Source organism: Pezoporus occidentalis, unplaced genomic scaffold (genome assembly GCF_034315485.1).
Source record: "Pezoporus occidentalis ecotype Australia unplaced genomic scaffold, CSIRO_AGI_Poc_V1 ctg60, whole genome shotgun sequence".
In the NCBI taxonomy this organism is placed as follows: domain Eukaryota; kingdom Metazoa; phylum Chordata; class Aves; order Psittaciformes; family Psittacidae; genus Pezoporus; species Pezoporus occidentalis.
In genome coordinates, this window is record NW_026915944.1 from 777657 (window position 1) to 798100 (window position 20444).

Here is a 20444-nt window from a genome sequence, read left to right on the forward strand (position 1 = left end):
AGAGATACACCATTAAATTAAATCTGTTAATAAACACACTAAATGCCTAATAGCAATTCCATCTGCTTTTATAGACGGATAGATGACACTAACCTCCTAATGTTGTAAACAATCTGAGTAAACAAAGTATGGAATAGAAATCAGTTTTATATTTTTATCTAGCTATATCCTTTTCATTCAGGTTAAAAATGAGCATGCTGCAGTCCTGTCAGATCTTACTGCAGAAAGTGAGACAAAAGCCTAATACTTCAGAAATGCTAGATGTAAAATTAATGAAGTATGGATTAATCCCATTGATTTTTATAGGAGCTGGTTTTTGTTTGGTTGGGGGTTTTGCCTGTGAAACTACTTCCTGTGGGATTTGGAAGATCCTTGCCTGATAAAGTGGCATGTTCCTTTTATTTTTCATAAGGACTCTTGGAAAGAAGGATCCTGCAATCAGCTTTATGACTTTCTCCACTTCTAAAAACAACTGCCACAGGCAATTCTGTCACAATCAGAATTCTTTAGTTTCTCTAGGAAAACACAGAGCTGCTCCTTTCAGATTGAGTTATTTGACTTGTGTTTGAAAGCCTCAAAGTATTATACATTCAGAAGACTGAGTGAAAAGCATGGTAAATGTGCAGCCAGCCCATATTAAACCCAATAGCAGCAGCAGGTGCAATAATGCAGACTATTCCGAACAAGTCCCACATGCTCATTTTCCACAGATTATACAGAAAAGCAAAAGAAATCATGAATTATTCTAAAACCTAAATTATTCTCCTTCCTCAAGAGTTGTTCACAGTATCTTTCTGACACAATTTTAACTGACATGCATTAACCAAATCCAACACCCAAGCAATGGGAGAAGGAACGGGATTCCAAATTCCTAATATCAGTGTTCAGTCCTTGTTACAAATCTCCATTTCATCCCTCCACTAACGCAATCAGTTATTTACTGCAGTATTGATACCCTCACCTCTTCTAGCTCTCAGTTCAATCAATCTCCAGGACCAAGGTAAGAGCCATGATATATCCACTTGCCCCAGCTATGACTAATGTGAAGATGCATTATCTGTAAACCTTGAGGTCTCGAGGAAAGTATCAAGTCATTGGAGTGATATTGCTTATTCATTAAACAACAGATAAAGCTCTCAGCCAACAAATGCAACTACTTATTCAGATATCTAAGATTCTTCATAGCAAAGTACTTGGAAAGGTTTTTTTTCTGCTTTCCTCATTTTAGGGTAGAAGGATAAATTGAGATTTACCGTTACCATCTATAGGTAACAATCCTTGAAAATAATTAAAAGATTGAAAAATTTTATTTCCTTAATGTATAACTCTAGGACCAGCAAAAGATCATAGAAACTTCTAAGCCTTTCTTGAAAGCATTAAGCAAGTTGAAAAATGTTTTGTGTTCGCTTTCTGAAGCAGGGAAGTTATTTCCCTCAGTGTTTTATTGTCTCTAGGAGCAGCTAAAGTTATTTAAAGAGCACTGAGATCACCTTTACAGACCCCAACACAGTGTAAACAAGATCATTTTTAAAGCACTGACATGATAATACTCAGTTCCATGCTAGAAAAATTAAGCGGAAAATGTGCACAGTCAGCCCATGGCTGCTGATGTGCTGCCAGTCTGGCCACAAGAACTGAAGCGAGATGGTCATTTAACTTTTGAGCAGAGCAGCTTTGGTGGTTATCACTGCCAAGCATGCTGAATTTACTGATCTGTGCTGTAATCTGCTTTTAATGTGTAGGTTGAATCCTTCACCTGAGAATTGATTCTATTCTAACCTAGAAATAAAAGACAGATGTTTCATTTTGTTCCCTTGCTGAAACCAGTTACATTTATTATTTAAAGATGATGCTGAAGAATACATTGGCTCCCTGTAAGCCATTCTTCTTCAGAAAGATCAATGTATTATCACTAACACCTACATCCTCACATCATAGAGACAAGCATTCCATCTTTCTTGGTTAGCTCAAATCATGTTTCCCTTAATTTAAAGGAAGATGAAACATGCAGTAACTTTTCTGAGGAAGAGATACATGATGGGCCAAACTGCACAAGACAGGCAAGTGCTTCTAAATAAAGCCAAGACAAGGTTGTTCAAAAGTGCATCAGGATTAGTCTCTACACCTTTGCTAATACAGAGACCTGGGAAATAGGAAATAGCTGCAGAAGAAAATATAGCCAGGCTATAGATGTTAATTTAGTCTTCCACATTCTGTCATCCATCTGTAAGCTGCTGCGCGATTTTGTTTGGTTTGAAACGCAGCTGGTTAGAAGCTAGCCAGGACAGCAAGCAGTGCAAACAACTTTCCTTTCTCTTTAGGGAAAAAAATCTTAACCTCCTTGGGGAGGAATTCTGTCTGCTGGGAGATGCATATAATCTTTTTGGATGAAACAGTCTATTGCTTGCTTACCTTCAGAGTTGCCTGATATTCACTTTTTCTCTCTTTGCACTCAAATTCCCTTGTCTTCACAAAACTGGAGCCACTCTTCTTTTGAAGACATACTGCCTATGTCTGCAATACTTAACAAACATGGCACAAATAAAGGACAGTCTTGGAGTTGGAGACACGCCCTTTCCACAGCTTGCTTGCCTATGAGCTGAGCTGATCCCGTGAGATGTTGACTTTCCAGTTGTGACTTGTGTCTCTAGGAATTAGGACCACACAGCGTTTTGTGGATCGCCTTTTCCTGAGAAGTTCTTGCAAAGAGCACAGGACTTAAACTGGAGCTGTCAAGATACTGGTAAAGGCAATTTTAAGAGGTTTAGTCTTACAGGATTACTTTTATGTGACATTGAGAGGTGCAGTACATTAAGCCCAGGAATGTCATGCTGCTGCCTGTGTTGCAGTGTGACAAGAGAGTAGACATTTGGAGGCATTTCCATTTAAAAAGCAAAACAAACAAACCAAACACAAAGCACAGCAAATGTCAGAAAATATTCCATGGTGAAGTAAAGTACATCTCTAGGAGTACAGAGTCTCTGAACTTTAATCCATTCTGGAACACAGCATTTTAAATCTTTAAAAGACATAGATGAAGTGAAGGGGATTGCAGGGTTTTTCAGCTACTCTAGAAGTAAAGAAAGCAGCAGAACAAGCAAGCTCCTCCAGTGGATCTACTAAAGAATGCCGTTACACACCAGAGTCCCTATCTCAGGATCCCACCTGGGCTACTACTTCACAACAGAATATTCCTAAGAGAGGGTTTAGAGAAACATCACAGGTACAGTGAAACAAGAAAGAAATGAGTGAATCTGGGTTTCAGAATGATGAAATACAACAAAAATGGCAACATGGATAAGAAACAAATTAATTACAGTATTAACCTCCAGTCACTGAAAGTAGATACAATCCTGCCAGTGTTGATGCAGTGGAAAATGAAGTGGGGCTGTGGCATGCTGAATTTACAGACTGCTTCACTATGGCTGTGAAAGGGCTTCATTACTGTAATGGTATCATCCTTCTCAGGGAAGCCATCATTCTGCCTAGCTGGTGACTGCACAGGAAAGCAAGATGAAGCTGATGAGGTGATGCTGTAAGAAAACTTGACCCTGGCTGAACATAGCATTTCTTTCTTCAGCCATGACATGAGATCATTTTAAACAACACTCCTCATGCAGCAGCTCTGATGACCTCTTTCACAGTAGTGCAAGGTTGCCTCTCTATTTGGAGTTTTGGAGTTCCCAGGCTTTCTGATTGGTAGATAGGTGGCAAAAGCAATATAAATAGCATACATATTTAGCTGCAATAGTATGCAGCTGATTTTGCATTCCTCTCGCAATATCAGCCTCACACCAGTACTTGGATATGTTGAGGCACACAAATAATGTTGATTGGGATAATACAAATTAACTCTTTTAGATGAGGAATATTTATGTTCTTAATGCCTGGGAAGAAAATCTGGTTTAAGTTGCCTCAATTATGTATCTTCAGGAGTCCATGACAAGATTTCATTAATCTCGGAATTCTGGAGAAGACAAGACCAATAGACACAGAGAGAAGCAGTCCCAAAATTAGATATTTTAGCCTTGACCCTTCACTTTTACAGCAGCCCAGTGCTTTATCAACTGGTAGCATGATCCTGGCAGGATATCAGCCCTTGCCTTAGCGGTCACTGGTGCTGGGGATTTTCCATGGAAGTCAGATTTATGGATTCTGGCAGCACACTGACCCCAGTTAGACCACCTGTCTGAGAAAGGACCCAGAGTGACAGCTACAAAACCAGTCTGCCAAACGCTTGGGGGATCTCATAAGTCAACTTGGTATTGCATTCACACACCACTTTGATTGATTCTAGTTTAGTTCATCTGGTACTGATAGAGCTGAGGGGTTCTCTAAGCCTATAAAGCAAGACTGGATATTACTGTGCATATTAGAATTAGATACTTTTTCTTTACAGAAGACTTAAAATACAGTATTTACAAGTTAGTTTATGGTCTGTCTCTTCATAGTAATTCCCCTATTAATGGCACTTCACCTTTCAAATACACAGTAAGAAAACAGGCTTCAACCCCCATTTTTTAAGTTTCACTCCCTGGTAGACTCTGATGCCAGTGAGGATTGCTTGGGAGCAATTTCCCTCCAGCATGAGCCAACGGACTATCTGATCGCTTTCAGGGCACTCCTGTAAAAGGAGAGCTCTTCGTTTGCAGTATCTGCTACATCTGCAGCACTGGATTTAAAAGGTATTATATTTATGGGATGGATTAATAGTCAACATCAAATGAAGACTGTGAAAGACAGTCTTGTTTCTTCTTTAGCACAGACATTTTGGAAATAAAAGAGATGCTTAATTACACTGTATGAAAACAGCGGATAAGAGAAGCTCAAGTAAGTGTTCTGGTATAACAGGAGCACCCACAAACCCATCAGGACTCTGTGAGACAGAAATCTTTGACAGGAATGAGCAACTCAGTCCGTACCTGTCTGATTTTCCAGACCTGTGAGGGTCAGAGCACTGAACACACACAGCCTATTTGTTACAAGTTGTGTCTTTATGTCTCACTTTCTCAAGCTTTTCTTGTGAAAGGACTTGCAGAGGTCATTCCTTCCTTCACCTTTTGTGGTGTAGGGGTTTGAGTTTTGTGGTTTTTTTTCCCACTTTCCATTCTCAGGCTCTGCTAGTGCAAAAATTAGGGTTTTCCCCTCCCTCTATTCCTTTTCTTGTGACATGCTCCTGTAAATAATTTATTTCTTTCTGAACAGGTGGTATGTTTTTTTCTATACAACCTCTGGTGTCCTTACAGGAGGTGAATCATCCACTGCCAACCATAACTGACTCTACACTTAGTCCTCAAGATCTTGCACAAACAAGAGAAGAAAATACAGAAGGGGAAGAGTTGGCAAGAATCATTCAACAAACCCTGTGACAAAACCATGACCAGAAATCAGGCTACCCTGTGGGAGATCCATGCACCATCCTTGGAGGGCAGCACTGCTGATTTTTTATTTATATACATATAGGTCTAAAATTTTGTTCTATTTCCTCTTAGAATTAAAATCATAAAGGCAAATTATTGGAATATGTATTAAGGTACCTGTAACCTGTCTGATTTTATGTGCAAAGGCTGAATGTTCTACATCTGTTTAATTAAATGTATTAATGAAAAGAAACTTTTTAAGATGAAAATGTTATTTTAATTACTCAGGGACTGCCTCAGGCTCAGCTGGTTTTAGCCTCTCCATCGTTCCCATGCTTCCTAGCACCTTGTGCCATGACAATTTCCAGTGAAATCAGAAAAAAACACAATCCATGTGTTTCTGCTGTAGTCTCAAAGGCATTAACTTAGTCACATGTTGTAGTTTAAGCCTAGCTGCAACTAAGTACCACACAGACACCCACTCCCTTCCTCCTGCGCTAAACAAGGTGGGCAGGAGAATCTGAAGAAGGTAAACCCCATAGGTTGAGATAAGAACAGTTTAATAATTGAAATTAAGTAAAATACAAGAAAATAGAAGTAACAACAAAAATATTAATAATAGGGAACAGAAAAAAAAAGAGAGAAATGAAAATTCAGAAAACAGAAGTGATGCTCAATAAAATTGCTCACCACCTGCTGACCAATACCCATCCCATCCCAGAACTGACCAGCACCTTCCAGCCAGCTCCCCAAGTTTCTATACTGGGCATGAAATGCTGTGGTATGGAATACCCCTTTGGGTAGTTTGGGTCAGGTGTCCTGTGTCTGCTTCCTCCTGGCTTCTTGTGCCCCTCCTCACTGACAGGGCATGAAAGAAAAGTCCTGGACCAGGGTAAGCATGACATAGCAGCAACTAAAACATTGGTGTGTTACCAGTATTGTTTTCAGACTAAAGCAAATACACAATACTGCACCAGCTCCTAGTCTATCCCAGCAAAACCAAGACATCACTTTAATAAGAAAAGGAAATAAGACTTTCAAGTAGGCTTCCTTGCTGAAACTGAGATCATGTAGTGCCAGTCTGCCACAGGGAGTAGGCTCTGTGCATTTCATTAATGACACTGTTATGGGGATCAATCACCATATTGTGGGCTCAAGAATTGGGCCCTTTCAGTACTGGAAGGGGACACTGGTCTTTCATTAGCAATTTAAAACTTGTCTTCTGTAGCTTATTGAGCTATTTCCATTGTGCAGCACCTTATCTGTCTACACTTTAAGCCCCAAATCTCAACTGGAAAGTTCCATAAGCAAGGAGATACATGATTTCAGTGGGTCCTGAAGCAGTACTGTAGGAGAGTCCTGATGTGCTCAATATATTGCACCCCACTGGTACTGGTGCTATCCAACCTGAAAGTCATAAAACAACATAAAATAAAGTGCTGGAGCAGAAATGATTCAGTCATTAACACTGCAGACACACAGCCAATAAATCTCACCCATAAAATGGACAGCAGAGCATTTACAGACACACACAGAGACCAGACAGCCTCATGTGGCCTTGGTGCATGTTCCTGTGAGATTTACATTAATCACAGGGTTTACTTAGGACATGAAATCACATTATTTTGCTACTGGCACCACTGGCTCTTTCAGTTTTGTTTTAGGAATATCCATGCCCCAGGTGCCAGAAAAGTCACTTGCAGTATCTTCATAGTACAAAATTACTTCAGATTTCTTCTAACAACTTGATAACAATTCTTCAGTGCTTGGGAACCAGGGATGTAACAGACCTGGTCTTGTGCAAAGCACAGAGCTGTTTTCCAGTGGCTTTACTTCATCTAGCATCCCTCAAATGCCACTGCTTGCAGATTTGGAAAATGGAAAACAGCAATGACAGCATTCATTGCCATGAAGCAACGTCAGTTTATTGAGATGAGTATCAGGACCCTGAAGACAAAAAAAAAAAGAAAAAAGTAATTTATCATCACCTTGCGGTTACTTTGTTCTAATGCAAAGGTTTGCAACTACTAAATAAATCAAAAGGAGAAATCATTGCTGTGAAAACAGTACAAGGACAATGATGAACTGAGCCCAAGCCTGAAGGGGAGACTTAACGCAAGATATGAAGCATTGAAGCAAGGAGACATAACGGAGGAGTAGAGTCCACGTAGGAGTCACAGGAGTAAAGAAGGCTTTATAGCAGGAACGACAGACCTCTGAGCCTCTTGCAATCCTTCATTTCATACAGCTTTGTTTATTGTAGCATCTTTCTTTCCTAAGGCTGGGAGCTTTGATTTATAAGACTGTAATTTATACTTCAGAGCTAATTTTCTCCAACCTTGAAAAAGGAGGAAAAAAAAAATATGAAAAGGCTTTTCAGAACAACTGCAGGAAAGCTATAATGCAGCTCTGCTCACCTCCTCCAAAGCTGAAGGTATTTCAGGCTCAGAAGGCAGCATAAATAGATGTTCAAGACTGAATTTTCCTAGCTATTGAGATCCAGTGCCTCAGAGGTTGGTGTCAGACATATTGCTCTTTCCTGAGTGGTGTAGAAAAGTAGTGATGTTTCAAAAAGCCTACACAGGCATATCATCACATGAACTCAAAACTGCATCCCCACACCAAAAAAAAAGTAAAAGGGAATTTAAAATATTAAGACAACCTGATCTTGCCTCCTCTCAAGATGATCACAAGGCTTGTGCCGATTGCTGGGGATGTGCGTATTAAAAGAAATGGTCTGAACTGAGAAATGCAAGTGCGTGGAGAGATTTCCTAACAGCTTTGTTTCAAATGTTAAATCAAACCTGTAGGCAAGACAACATGAGGAAGCTTGCAACCTCCATACCTACACCAAACCTACTTTGCAGTGTCCACATGAGCAGAATCTTCATTGTTTTAAAAACCTTCATGGGTTACCTACTAAGTAGGTAACTACTTGGAAGCAGTACCCCATCGACATCTAGTACTATCAATCTGGGTATTACACACCATAGTTTCACATACATCCTACCTAAATATAGGGACCTAAAGAGCATAATCACTAAAGAGAGTTAATCAGTGAACAGACCCAGGTATCTCAATGGGGCAATTCAGCTGACATAGGACATCACCTGTCTGCTGTAACAAGCTACCTCATTATACATAGGGGAGCACAGGTTAAGTGCACTCCAGATTCAAGCATCTAACACTAGATGGAACAAATCCTCACCTAAGTTGTTCAAAGACCCTTGAGCCACTGGAAATAACCATAGGTTTCAACAGGCCGTTGGTCAGGATTTATCTTCATCCTGTTTTTGTAATAAAAAAAGTCAAATGTAGCCTTAAGCATTTAAGAAAAAAAAAGATGGAATGTATTACACAGCTAAGGCATTTTTGCTGATACTGCTACCTCTTTCAGTTTATCAAAGTGAAAGCTTGCAATATCCCTTGGTAGAACGTATAAAGCTGTTTTTGGAATTCTCCCTCTTAAATGCCAATCCAACATCTGACAATCAACTTAAATAAAAGGCTGGGGGGAGGGAAGAAAAAAGTAGTTTTAATCACTGGCAAGAGACTCTATAATTCCACACACACACATCCCCCCCCCCCCCAAGTTCAATGTCAACAAAAGATGAAATCTCATTCCCCTTCACAGACAATCAGACACAATTTTTATTTTTAATGCCTTTTGTCAGCAGTGCCAACATTTTTCATTTACTCTTAGCTCCAGTCACTGTAAAGGGAGCTAAAAGCCATCTACTCTTATTATCTCACCATCCCATAAATTGCCTTGCTAGTGAAATAACAGGAACAAGACTAGTATCAACCCCCTGCTATCCATGAAATGAGTAGCCCATGCACACAAAGCCAAGAACAGTCTTTGACCACAGCAGTGTATTAAGGAATACATCAGTAAAAAGAAAGCTACCATCAACATACAGTACCAGGCACATATAGCTGCAATCAATTATTTGTATTACTGCAGTACCTGAAATCCTTGTATCTGAACCAGAATCACATATTTCAAAGCAACAAGTAAGTAGAGGACATAAGAACAGCACAGTGAGACAAGTACTAAACCCTGCAGTGGAACAAACAGAGGCCACAACCCAGACAGATGGGGGAACAACACCCGTGCAGGTCTGTGGGACAGGGAACCCTCAGCACACCAGCTGCCCATCCATTGCCGAGTGCCGTAAGAAACCTTTTACAGAGGAGCTAGAGGAAAGGCTGGGAGGTGGGTCTGGTTACAGAGAGATCCTGCTGAGTGTAGGAAAACCTTCAAGGTACATCCCTCAGTATTTTGTAGCTACACAATCAAGGGTTCTGGCAGGGACTGGGTAAGAGCTGGTACCTCAAGGGTAATGAAAAGGATAGCAGGGAGGAAAAGAGAGGAGAGGCCATGAGTAGTCCTGCAAATGAGAGCAGTCCTAATGACTTGGAAGAGGGAAGGCTTATTCCTTGGTGAAGACATACAGAGAGCTGGTGACATGGCTGAGAGGACAAGCTAAGGAAACAACCTTCCCAACAGCTATGAGGAAGAAAGACAGCTACTAAGGTGAGAAAAACAATTACTGCAGCAATTGAAACAGGACACAACTAAAGCTTCATTTTAGGCCTTGTTTAGGTATATAAATGGGGGGGGGCGGGAAGTTTTGCAGCAAGAATCAGACACTGGCCAAATAAGTCACAAATAAGTGACTACAGAAAAGTCACAGTCGGAACAATGCTTCAAACAAACAGGCAGGTGTTTGTCCCCTTTACTGGTCTAGTAAAGCAGCAGCAGGGTGGGAGTAAAGATTAATCTGCCTTAATAGCAGATGAATAGCTACACAGAGCTATAGCACTCTGAAAAGCTGTCAGAGAAACTTAGATGTTCTCTTGAACACGGGTCAGATAGTGGGAAACATGCTTGTGAATGGTGTTACGCATGACCTAGATGCAAAGTCTGAGACAAAGAGGGGAGTAGGTGGGAGAGTGCCCTGGGGAAACCTCCCACTATGGTGGAAGGAGGGTGAAAGGTGTCCTGCTAACAGGGTACCCCTAATAGCTGGGGATTAAGAAGGCAGAGAGGGAGGTCTATGGCTTAGATGTATTCAATCGTAGGAATGCAGCTTGGATAACATTACGTTTGGGATCTATTTTAGATGTAGATAGGTTTTAAAGACACCTAGGTATATTCTTTCTTAATATAGGTATTTGAGTGTTTTATGCAAGCACAAATAGCTTTCATGAGCACACTCCTGATGGCTGTACTTGCTCATGCAGCTTTTAATAACTAGGCAGAAGCTGAAGTAGAGAGTAGTCATAGCCTGTCTTTTTCTCTGCAAAATCCTTGTGTGGCAAAGAAATTTGTCAGACATTGAACTTCTATGCATCATTCATTTCCATTTGTTCCAAACTTCTACAGTTTCATAATTGCTTCCTTGCCCTGCACAGTGAAGAGAAGGCAAATAATGCCACCCACAGGTGTACGGGATTATTGCTGCAATGAATTTCGAGACAGACGTTATCTTGCAGTTTAATGGGATGTTAATTCGAACGTGATAGTGACACGTGGGTTCCTCTCAATGCTCCTGCATTTGTGATAAGAACTGCAATCCCCGTGCAGTCCTGTACTAAATAAGACGGGTTTTTGTGCCAATGGCTTATTTTGACTTCAGATAATTTGAGGGGGAAAAAAAACAAAGCCAAAACAAACTAAGGTTACAAAATAGAAACTAAGAATAAAAAATCCTCTCATCTGAGCACTCAGCAGTACACAGATCTGGTGAAAGCATTTCAAATAATGAGTGTCATCACTTTCTTAGTTAAAATCATACACCAGATATATTTTCACAGTGTGTAGCATGTTTTACCTAATTTGATTTTGCCATTCCTAGCTTAGAGATCATTCAACTGTGATGACAAGGAATTCAATAATTTAATAGTAGTTCTTCACAGAATAAAACAAAAGGCATCTGAAATAAGAGCTCATAATAAGAATAATATGAAGCAGGAAAGAGTTGTGCTTACAAATACCATACTCATTCTCTATCTTAATTTCCTTAACAATATTTATTAAGAAATTTGGAATGGAAGCAACATTTTCAAGAACTGTTACCTGGACATTAAAATATGATTTTATGTTCAAGGTAAAATGGATTAAAGGATATTTATTAGCTTCTTCTTCCTTCCTTTCAGAGCCACAGGACCCAGGAGCACACAGTCTAATAGAAAGGCTCAGGATCAGATTTCACTGCAGGGGAACAGGTAGTTTTCTCTTAAACATGACCTCTCTCAAACAACTAATGTAGGACACTCAGGGGAGATAAAGCCCTGGGACTCTGTGTAAATATATTATATCTCATAGCTGGCATGAATTCACATCTCCTCGATAGACTCACAACAGTGAACACTGAATTCAGTGGGATATAAGATGGCTCTCTGTGCCATAAATCCCTCTTATATTCTGTTGTGCTTTAGATTCTTACAAAAGATCAACTTACCTGAATCCTCTAGGGTTTCCCATCAGTATAAACTGGGGCTGCAGACATATGTGCCCTTGATTTGTGTTTTTTGATTCCTACAGAAAAAACTTTTAGGAATCAAACACACAAAGAAAATGGGTAAATATGGGATTTAGTACTGCAAATGTTTTGCTGAAAAATGGACTAGTCTTAGCCAAAGTGTATTCACTACATGAAACACTGTTTGCATATGTTGAGAGTTTCTTGGATGTGCACACCAACTGAATAACTTAAGGAAATCAGTAAGGGAAATACAAAAACTGAGAACTGACTTGTCTGAAATATGTTAAGTATGAGAACTCAAAGATAAGTTACAGAATCCTGCACTTCATCTTATGTTAAAGATCTTGTATTTTTCTAGTACACAATTGTAGATATGGCACCTACATTTCAAAGTCTGTCTCAGCATAGTATTAATGTCATCCTGATTTACATATAGCAGTAAGTCATTGCATGCATTATCATTCAGCTTCTCTTAAACTTATTATTGTACAGAACAGGTATCAGCTGAGACCAGATTCAGGGTAAATTAAAAACATGGAGTAAAGATATGAAACTGTTCTATCCTAAGCTTGTCCATCATAACCAGCACTGCTTGCTAACTTGCTGAAGAATATGTGTTTCACCAGGAAAATGGCAGATAAAGCAAATGTCGATTCATTTGACAATTTGGGTGGCGATGGAGACTGTCAAAGTGAGTTTATGACTGGATAAGCTGAAAATGTTTGTGCATCTGGAGACACATCCAGACCTCCTGTAGCTGAACAGTAAATCTCCAGGAAACAGAGTTCTCCCTGATGATCTCCTCATGAGCATTTCCATGAGGAGCCCAGGGTCTCACTTCCTCCACGGAAAGCCCTTCTGCATTTGGCCCCTGCTAATGGTGAGGAGGTGTTCAGGGTGCCATTGTTAACTAGCCCAGACCTCACTGAAAGCAGTTTTACACAAAGCTCTCACCTACTCACAGATTCTCCTGCTCTGGACACAACCTGCCTCCAAACACTAAGACAATGTAAAAACAGCAACCATGTGACTTCATAACCTTGCCACAGGAGAAGAGAGGGGCAATCCAAGTCAAAACTTTGAAAGAGTTAAGTAGGGTAGTCCTAGGTTAAATCTCTAAGTATCTTCAGAAAATCCAGTGTACCTGTGCCTGAAATGGGACACTCAGTAATTAAGTTTTCAAAAATACACCCTATACCCATACTCACAGCTAAAATCATATCTCTAAAAGAAACACTACATTGCAACATGGGCACACGAGCCCTTTGGAATGCCACAATCCGTTGCACACTCTAAGACAAATAATGGCAAGTAGTGAGGGTTGTGCAATAGGAAAAAGCTCACAACATGGAATCCAAACCATTCCAGTAGGTGCTGGAAAGCACTGTCACACATTGGTAAAGAAAGCTACTCAAAAAAGCAATAATTAATTCCTTCTGGCAGTTTGCAGGTTGGTGCCATTTCCTTTGGGTTCAACAGAAATAATACCAAGGAAAAGAGATGTTAAGAAAATGTTAAAATGCACCAAAGTTTTGACTGGGAGAGGTTGTGAGTCCCCTCCCCAGGAGCTAACAGTACATCACAAGACTGATTCAGAGTAAAAGCAGCACAGGGGCCCCCAGGAGGAAGGCCAGCAAACCTGACCAGTGCAAGCACGTTGTTAATACCTAGAGCATAGGAGATATAGTTGCCAATCCTCCAGCAAGCCTAGAGTCTCCCCTTGCTCCCTCAATATTATGTGTCAATTGCCCACACTCACCAAAGGTTCAGAAGCAGAACTCCTACTTTGCTTTCCACACATTTAAAGCTAAATCCACTTCAGCTAAGCCATAATTTTATGAGTTCCCTGCCCTGGCAGCCTTGCTTTGGAGCAGCTCCTCCCTCCACACCCCTCCCACCACATACTGCCACCCACTACACTCTGCTCCTTCAGATGTGCATTGAACGAAACTGGGCAGCAGACTAAAGACAGGGATTGGAAAGTGACCACTGCTTTTGGCAGTTTATTTTTCAGCCGGCTGAACTCCAAGCACAGCTCATGCCCAGAGGTGTGCCTCAGGGTAAGGAGCAAGCACATGGAAGCAGGACTCCATGACCTGCCACAGCCTTCAAAGCAGAAGCTTACAAAATCACCCCCCAGCAGAGATAGAGCTGGACATCACAACAGTGTAATGCAAAGATTCACAGTGAGGCATTTTAATAGCACCACATGGATCCCATCTTGGACCCACACCAACTCCACAGGGAACTAATCACTCTGCAGCAGCAGCAAGGAAAACCTGCTGAAGTGTGCTGCTAATACACTTTGCTGGACTGAAAGAGAATTACAAATATTATCTGCTCCACTGGAATATCAAAAAGGAAACCTTGCCAGAGCACTAATGAAAAACAGGTAAATACCTTGAGAGTTGTCCAGTGAGCATGCAGTTTGGATTCATTCACAGAGAACAACTGATGATAGAAAACTTCAAGCATCAATCCCTTTTTAACTGGTAATAAACCAAAAAAGTGATGGAGGGTGTGAGAGGCTGATCTGAGATCAGACTCCACTGTCCATTATCTCAAAGGCTGGTATGAGAAGCTGAGATGGAATTCCACCTATCTTTTGTCTCAGATAGTATGATTTGGGAAAATAACAGTCCAACAGCGATCAGCGTTGAAATTACACTAGAAGTAGAATGAGCATGAGGCACAAAGCTGTATTTCAGCTCAGCTGTCCCCACCATCCCCAGAGCAATGGAGCAGTTCCCACTGGCTCTGTGGTTTGAGAGGTTAGAGGGACCCAGCTGCACTGTGCTGCATACCTCCCAATCCAAAGAAAGGCACAGCACTGCTTGCTGCTTGAAGGTGTGTTTTTAACCTAAATTCTGGAAAACAACACAAAGTACATTAGAACTTCCATGCTGGAGAGCATACTTTCTGTGTTAGCTCATGCATTATGGAAAAATGTGCCATTCCAGCTCAAGAACATGACTGCTTTCTGGTCACTTACATGGTTGAAGTTCTATTATTGTGGGAAAATGTAAGGCTTCTTTCTTCAGACGGTCACAGGCACCACTGTGTATCACTATCAGCTGGTGTTGAGATGAGATACCTGTGGCAGTACACTGAGGAGCTGCAAGGGCTCACGCATTAGTTAAAACCTTATCTATTGCTTTGGAATTTGTTGTAGAGCTTTACTCAGCTTTGACTCAGATACCATTCTTTAGCACTTTAATGAGCCTAAAGAAAGCATTTCTCTTTCATGCATTCTCCGTGCTACCTGTGCTACAGATGTTGAAGGAAATGCATAGCCCAAAGACTGCAAGATTCCTAACTCCTGGGAGGGTTTCCTCCTTGTGAGGACAAGAGTGGCATCCCTGCCTGCTGGACTCTACGCTCTCTCAGGATGGAAAAAAATAGACTGATTCCTCTGAGAAGAACTCCACATATTATCATAAGGTGATTTGCAAAATACCAGCTGGCTCAGCTCTTTTCCTTCATTTTTCAGCTCACACTAAGTCCTTGAATCAGTTAACAGTGTATTGGGAAACTTCTTCACTTGATGGTAGGATGCCATGGAGAGTGATGTGGACCAGGCTGTGCTCCTGCACAGTGCATGCCAGAGAAAGCTGTGAAGCTGCATGTAGGATGGTTCCCTTGCTGGGTCACACTCTGCTCTCTAGCTATGCATAACACCGTTAAGCCACTGAAGGCAGTATTAGCTGCTCAAAGATGAACATTTGCAATAGTATAAGCTAAGAAAAGCAAATACACTTGCACCAGCTCCCACTAGAGTTGGGAAAAGAAGTTTTATTCTTGTAGGATGGGTGTGCTCAGCTGCTGCTTGGCAATTTCTATACTGCTCCATGCCTCAGTCTCCCTACCTAGTTTGTGCATTCTTCTATTAGATTTGATTCACATTTATCTTCACACCAATTAATGTTGCTCTAACAATGTATGTGGGTATGTAAGAAAATGAGAATGCATCAAGGGGATTGGGCCTTAGGTACTTAATTATACAGTTACGTATGGTTTTCTTAGGTTACAACCTCTTTTGCCTCCACACATGATTGAAAACTTTTCAGCTGTTGTAAACTGTCATCTTTACTTTGACTTTTGTCAAACTATGAAAGTTTCCACTGGTGAAGTGTCTGCCCATGGCATTTTACATCATAGTTTAATGCTTTTATATTAAACCTAACTAAACTGACTGATTTTCAAAACTGCCAAAATAATTTGCAACACAAGTTTCTTTGAGGGGGGTTGGGACTGAGGCATCTTGCACCTCAGGGCCAGTGAGTCCTGAGATGAGTGGTTAACCCAGGTCGTGGTGTTTCACCAGGTGCCCAACCTGCCATTAAAACTCCCCTGACAAGCCTCTTTGGTTTTTTCTGTAATTTTGTATATTTCAATCTATGTTATTTTGGGAAATGGCTGCTTAATATTTTCAGGGTTTTTTTAATTTTGAAAACTGTACTCTAGACGGCCAAATATACTACTATGAGACAGCTTATTTGTAGAAAAAGAGCTAGAATTAGAGGATGTTGTAAGAGTTGTCCCTGGAAAGGATGCTGGGAGGTGTAAGACAACAGTGGAAAAGGTCTGGAGAGGTTACAGTGCTACACAGGGAAATGAAGAAGCTTTCCCTCACCACTGCCCTACTCTGAAGATAGTGGTTTGCACGTGCAGGCAGCGTGACCATGCCTTCTAGTCAGTGTGTGTTCCAAGTGCTGGGCAGCTCTGGCAACATGTATACCCCTTATTTACCGGACCATGGAGGGGTTTACTGGGACTTGATATGGTCAACAGGTCATGTTGTGATATGATTATTGCTAGATCTGTTGGAAAAGCAAAACCGTCATGACTCAGTTTGGGTGATGCCTTGCAAGTCTCAAACTGCACATGAAATACGTGGTGCAAAGCAGTTCAAAATTCTGTGCCTGTGTATATTCTGTGTCCTAGAAACTGTTAAATCCTTTTCATGTAGTGACAGAAGGTTAGCCTATCGGCAGAGAGAGAAATGGCTGGTGATTTAGCAAAAGTTTAGTTGATGTACAAAGCCAAAGGTCTTCCCACCTCCTACAGCAAGGTGGAAGTTAGGATACATAATCTATCTAAAAAGGCTGGAACAACTGTATAATAGCCTGCAGGCAAGGGCCAAAATTCAAAAGCTCCAGCATCATGAAGGTTCCAAAGGAGATGAGTAGAAACCAGATTTTCCAGTGCCAGCAAACAAAGGTGGAGGACGACAGAGCTTGCTGTGTAGGAGTGTAAACTGTATGCTTCAGTTACCAGAGGTATTGGGTTGTTTCACATACAACTGGTATGTCCAAGAAAGAAAAATGAGACTTTCAGGTTTTAGGCCCAGTAAATGCTAAGGAAATGTGTTCAGCTGATGCATTTCTGTTAGGAAAAAAGCTGTGATGCTGACTTCAATTTCGCCTAGGGTGGTGTCAGTGAGATGTGCACAAATACAGTCCATTAAAATAAGATCCAAAGCAGAATCTTTGAAGTTTCTGACCTATCTTGAGCTGTCTTCCTGGACTTCCCATCCCACATATGCTGAGATATAGAATTCCACTCCTTTGTCAAGTTCTCAATTCACCCACTCCATAGGAATCAGATGTTCAGAAAATCCAGACTCCAAAGGAATTCCTAACTTCTTATGTATAAGACATAAGCTTGTTGCAATATGAACTGAAATTTCATGAGAAAGCTGTGGGGTTTTTTCCTACTAAACTGGGTCACTTTTCCCTTGTCATGCATAATCCTTTATTATACCAGCAAAATTATTTTACAGAGTGCATTTAATTTTCTGCACATAATGAAGACAAGCACTCAAACCAAATTGTGATGGCTCTTTTGAAAGTAAAGATTTAATTTTTGAATGCATAAATTTGTTCTTCATTAGAAGATACAGAACTAATTATTCCCTGAGTATTATAAGGAAATTAAAGCAGCCCAGTCATGGTGTACTTGTAAAATGCAGATGTAATTGCAGCAAGGGAGGGGAGAAATGGAACTTTCATTAGGGAGAGGCAGTGTTTTACAGAACTGCTGTGATAAAGGAGATGACATTTATAGGATTTATTCTTTATAGCTTTTAGGTACAGAAGGTTAGGTTTTGTGAACACCTACCGCAGGTGGCTTGGAACTGTCCTTGCAAATGCTGCAATGAATATTTCTGCTTGGTTACAAATGAATTATCAAAGATGCGGAAGTAGGCGTTAATTGAGATATTCTATGCAGTTATTATGCAGGTTTTGAAGTGTCTGGATCTCAGGATGCTATATAAGCAGGATAGACACTTCGGTATGCATGAATGGCTGAAAGAAATAATCTTACATGAGGAAAATGGGACTCCAGTGTATGTCATAAGTTTTGCTAACAGAATGTTAAACAGGGGTACTGGCTATAGGTTTCAAGACACACCCTCCTTGAGCAGCAACTATATCTTCCTTCCTTTTCAGTAAAGTCATGCTAAAACAAGTCCACTCCAGCACTGATGCTGACATCCTGATTCCTGTTGCTGCACTGACATGACTGGAGTATTTTCAAGGTCACTGCAGTCACTAAAACCTCTTGCTGATGTCAGTAAGGATTTAGGTTTCCCTTGTCCTTTATCTGTGTTTTTAAAGAATGTAGAGTGTTGGCGTAAAACAACGTGACACCGGGGAGCATGCATATATACATACAAGTGCAGAAATCTTATGAGACATTTAGCTCTATTCTCATGAAGGCACACAGAAGATGTTACCCAAACTTCTAGGGCTGCTTTCAAAGATAGACGAAGACCTGGTCAGACTTGAGGAATAGGCTAATAAGAATATCATGACATTCAGTGAAAACAAACATGGCGAGTTCTGCCACTGGGCCACATCAGCAGTAGGGCTGGGGACTGAGAGGCTGAGGGAAGCTCTGCAGAAAGGGCCTGAGAGTCCTTCCAAACTGAATATGAGCCACGTGTTTAAGGTGATGGAGCCTGACTGTGTATGGGGCTGTTTGGGGAAGAGCGGACAGATCAATCATTCCCCTCAACTCAGGGCTTGTATGATACCATTTTACAGTAGGAAAACTGTGGTTTTGGTGTACTGCAGTGCCAGAGAGTGGTCAATAAGGGGGAGCATGTCCAGCAAAGGGTCAGTGGGATGTTCAGGACTCTGAAGCATATGGTGGATCAGGAGAGGTTAAGAGTTTTGGGTTTATTTAGCCAGTAGAAGGTGAGCTAAGAGGGCATCTAGTTGCTGTCTTTCACTAACAAAAGGGGATTGTATTGAAGATGGAGTCAGACTCTTCCCAGCAGCGCACTGCAAAATGACAAGTCAGTGGTCGTGTTTTGCAGCAAGGGAAACTCCATCCTTCAATTAAATGGAAAAAAAGTCAGCAGAGTAAGGGTTATGCAGCAAAGGAACAGATTCCCTGTTCTCTTCCATCCCTGAAATTTGTCAGAAATGAGCTGGCTAGAGTTCTCAGCAACCTCTCTTATAGCAGAAGTTGTCCCTGCTTTGAGCAGGAGGCTGGACTGGAGGATTTTATAGGCCCCTTCTCACCTCAGTTATTCTCTGATTCTCTGACTTTATTTCAGAAAGTTGCTAGTACCTGTGAAATACGGTCCTACCATTAAAAAATGACTCTTAGTATGGCACTCAGTCCTTCAGTAAATGTGTTACATATGGATATTTATAGTTCTGCCTGCTACCTTCAGGGAGAACAGAAAGCTTAGCCCCATAAGCTCCATACAGCTGCCAGCAGAGATGATGAAAGCTTATCCTTCCATCATCTACAGCCTCGCTCTGTGGATATTCATTGCCTCCAGCTCTATGGGCCCTGTGATATCTATGGATTTGTGTAAGTGTCTGAAAGAATCTAATTTAGGAAGAGAACTGTCTCTTCCAGGCAGTGCTGTTATCTGTGGGTGAGTTTGGTTGGCTTTCAGATCATGTGTTGATTTTGATGACAGGAATATAAAGAGGAAAAAATGTTCCCCATATGCTCATTTGGCTCCTTCTGTCCTTAGGGATGCACATCTGTCTCATGTATTGGAGCCTCTTTGACAGCAATGTCAGGGGTTTCCGTGGGCTCTGACCATGGACAGGCAGCCAGGTGAACTTCCTTCTCTCCCCCTCAGGTGTCCCTTCCCAATGATTCCTGCATCCAAACAGAAGACGGCATCCTGACTATGCAAGGTAACTTGTGTGTTGGGGAGCTGATTCAGCCAGTTGTATCCTGGCAGACTTTGGGGTAAAAAGAATTGCTTGGACAGCAAGGGCTTCCTACAGATTGTCATGGTTTAAGCCCAGCTGGTAACTTCCATGGGATGAGATAAGAACAGTCCAGTAACTAAGGTATAACACAAACCACTGCTGCTACCACCAATAAAAATAATGATAAGGGAAATGACAAGGGAAGAGAATACAACCGCTCACCACCCTCCAACTGATACCCAGGCTGACCCGAGCAGTGATCTAGCCCTGCCGGGTAACTAACTGTCCCCAGTTTATACACTGGGCATGACGTGCTGTGGTATGGAATGCCCCTTTGGTTAGTTTGGGTCAGGTGTCCTGTCTCTGCTTCCTCCTAGCTTCCCGTGCCCCTCCTCACTGGCAAAGCA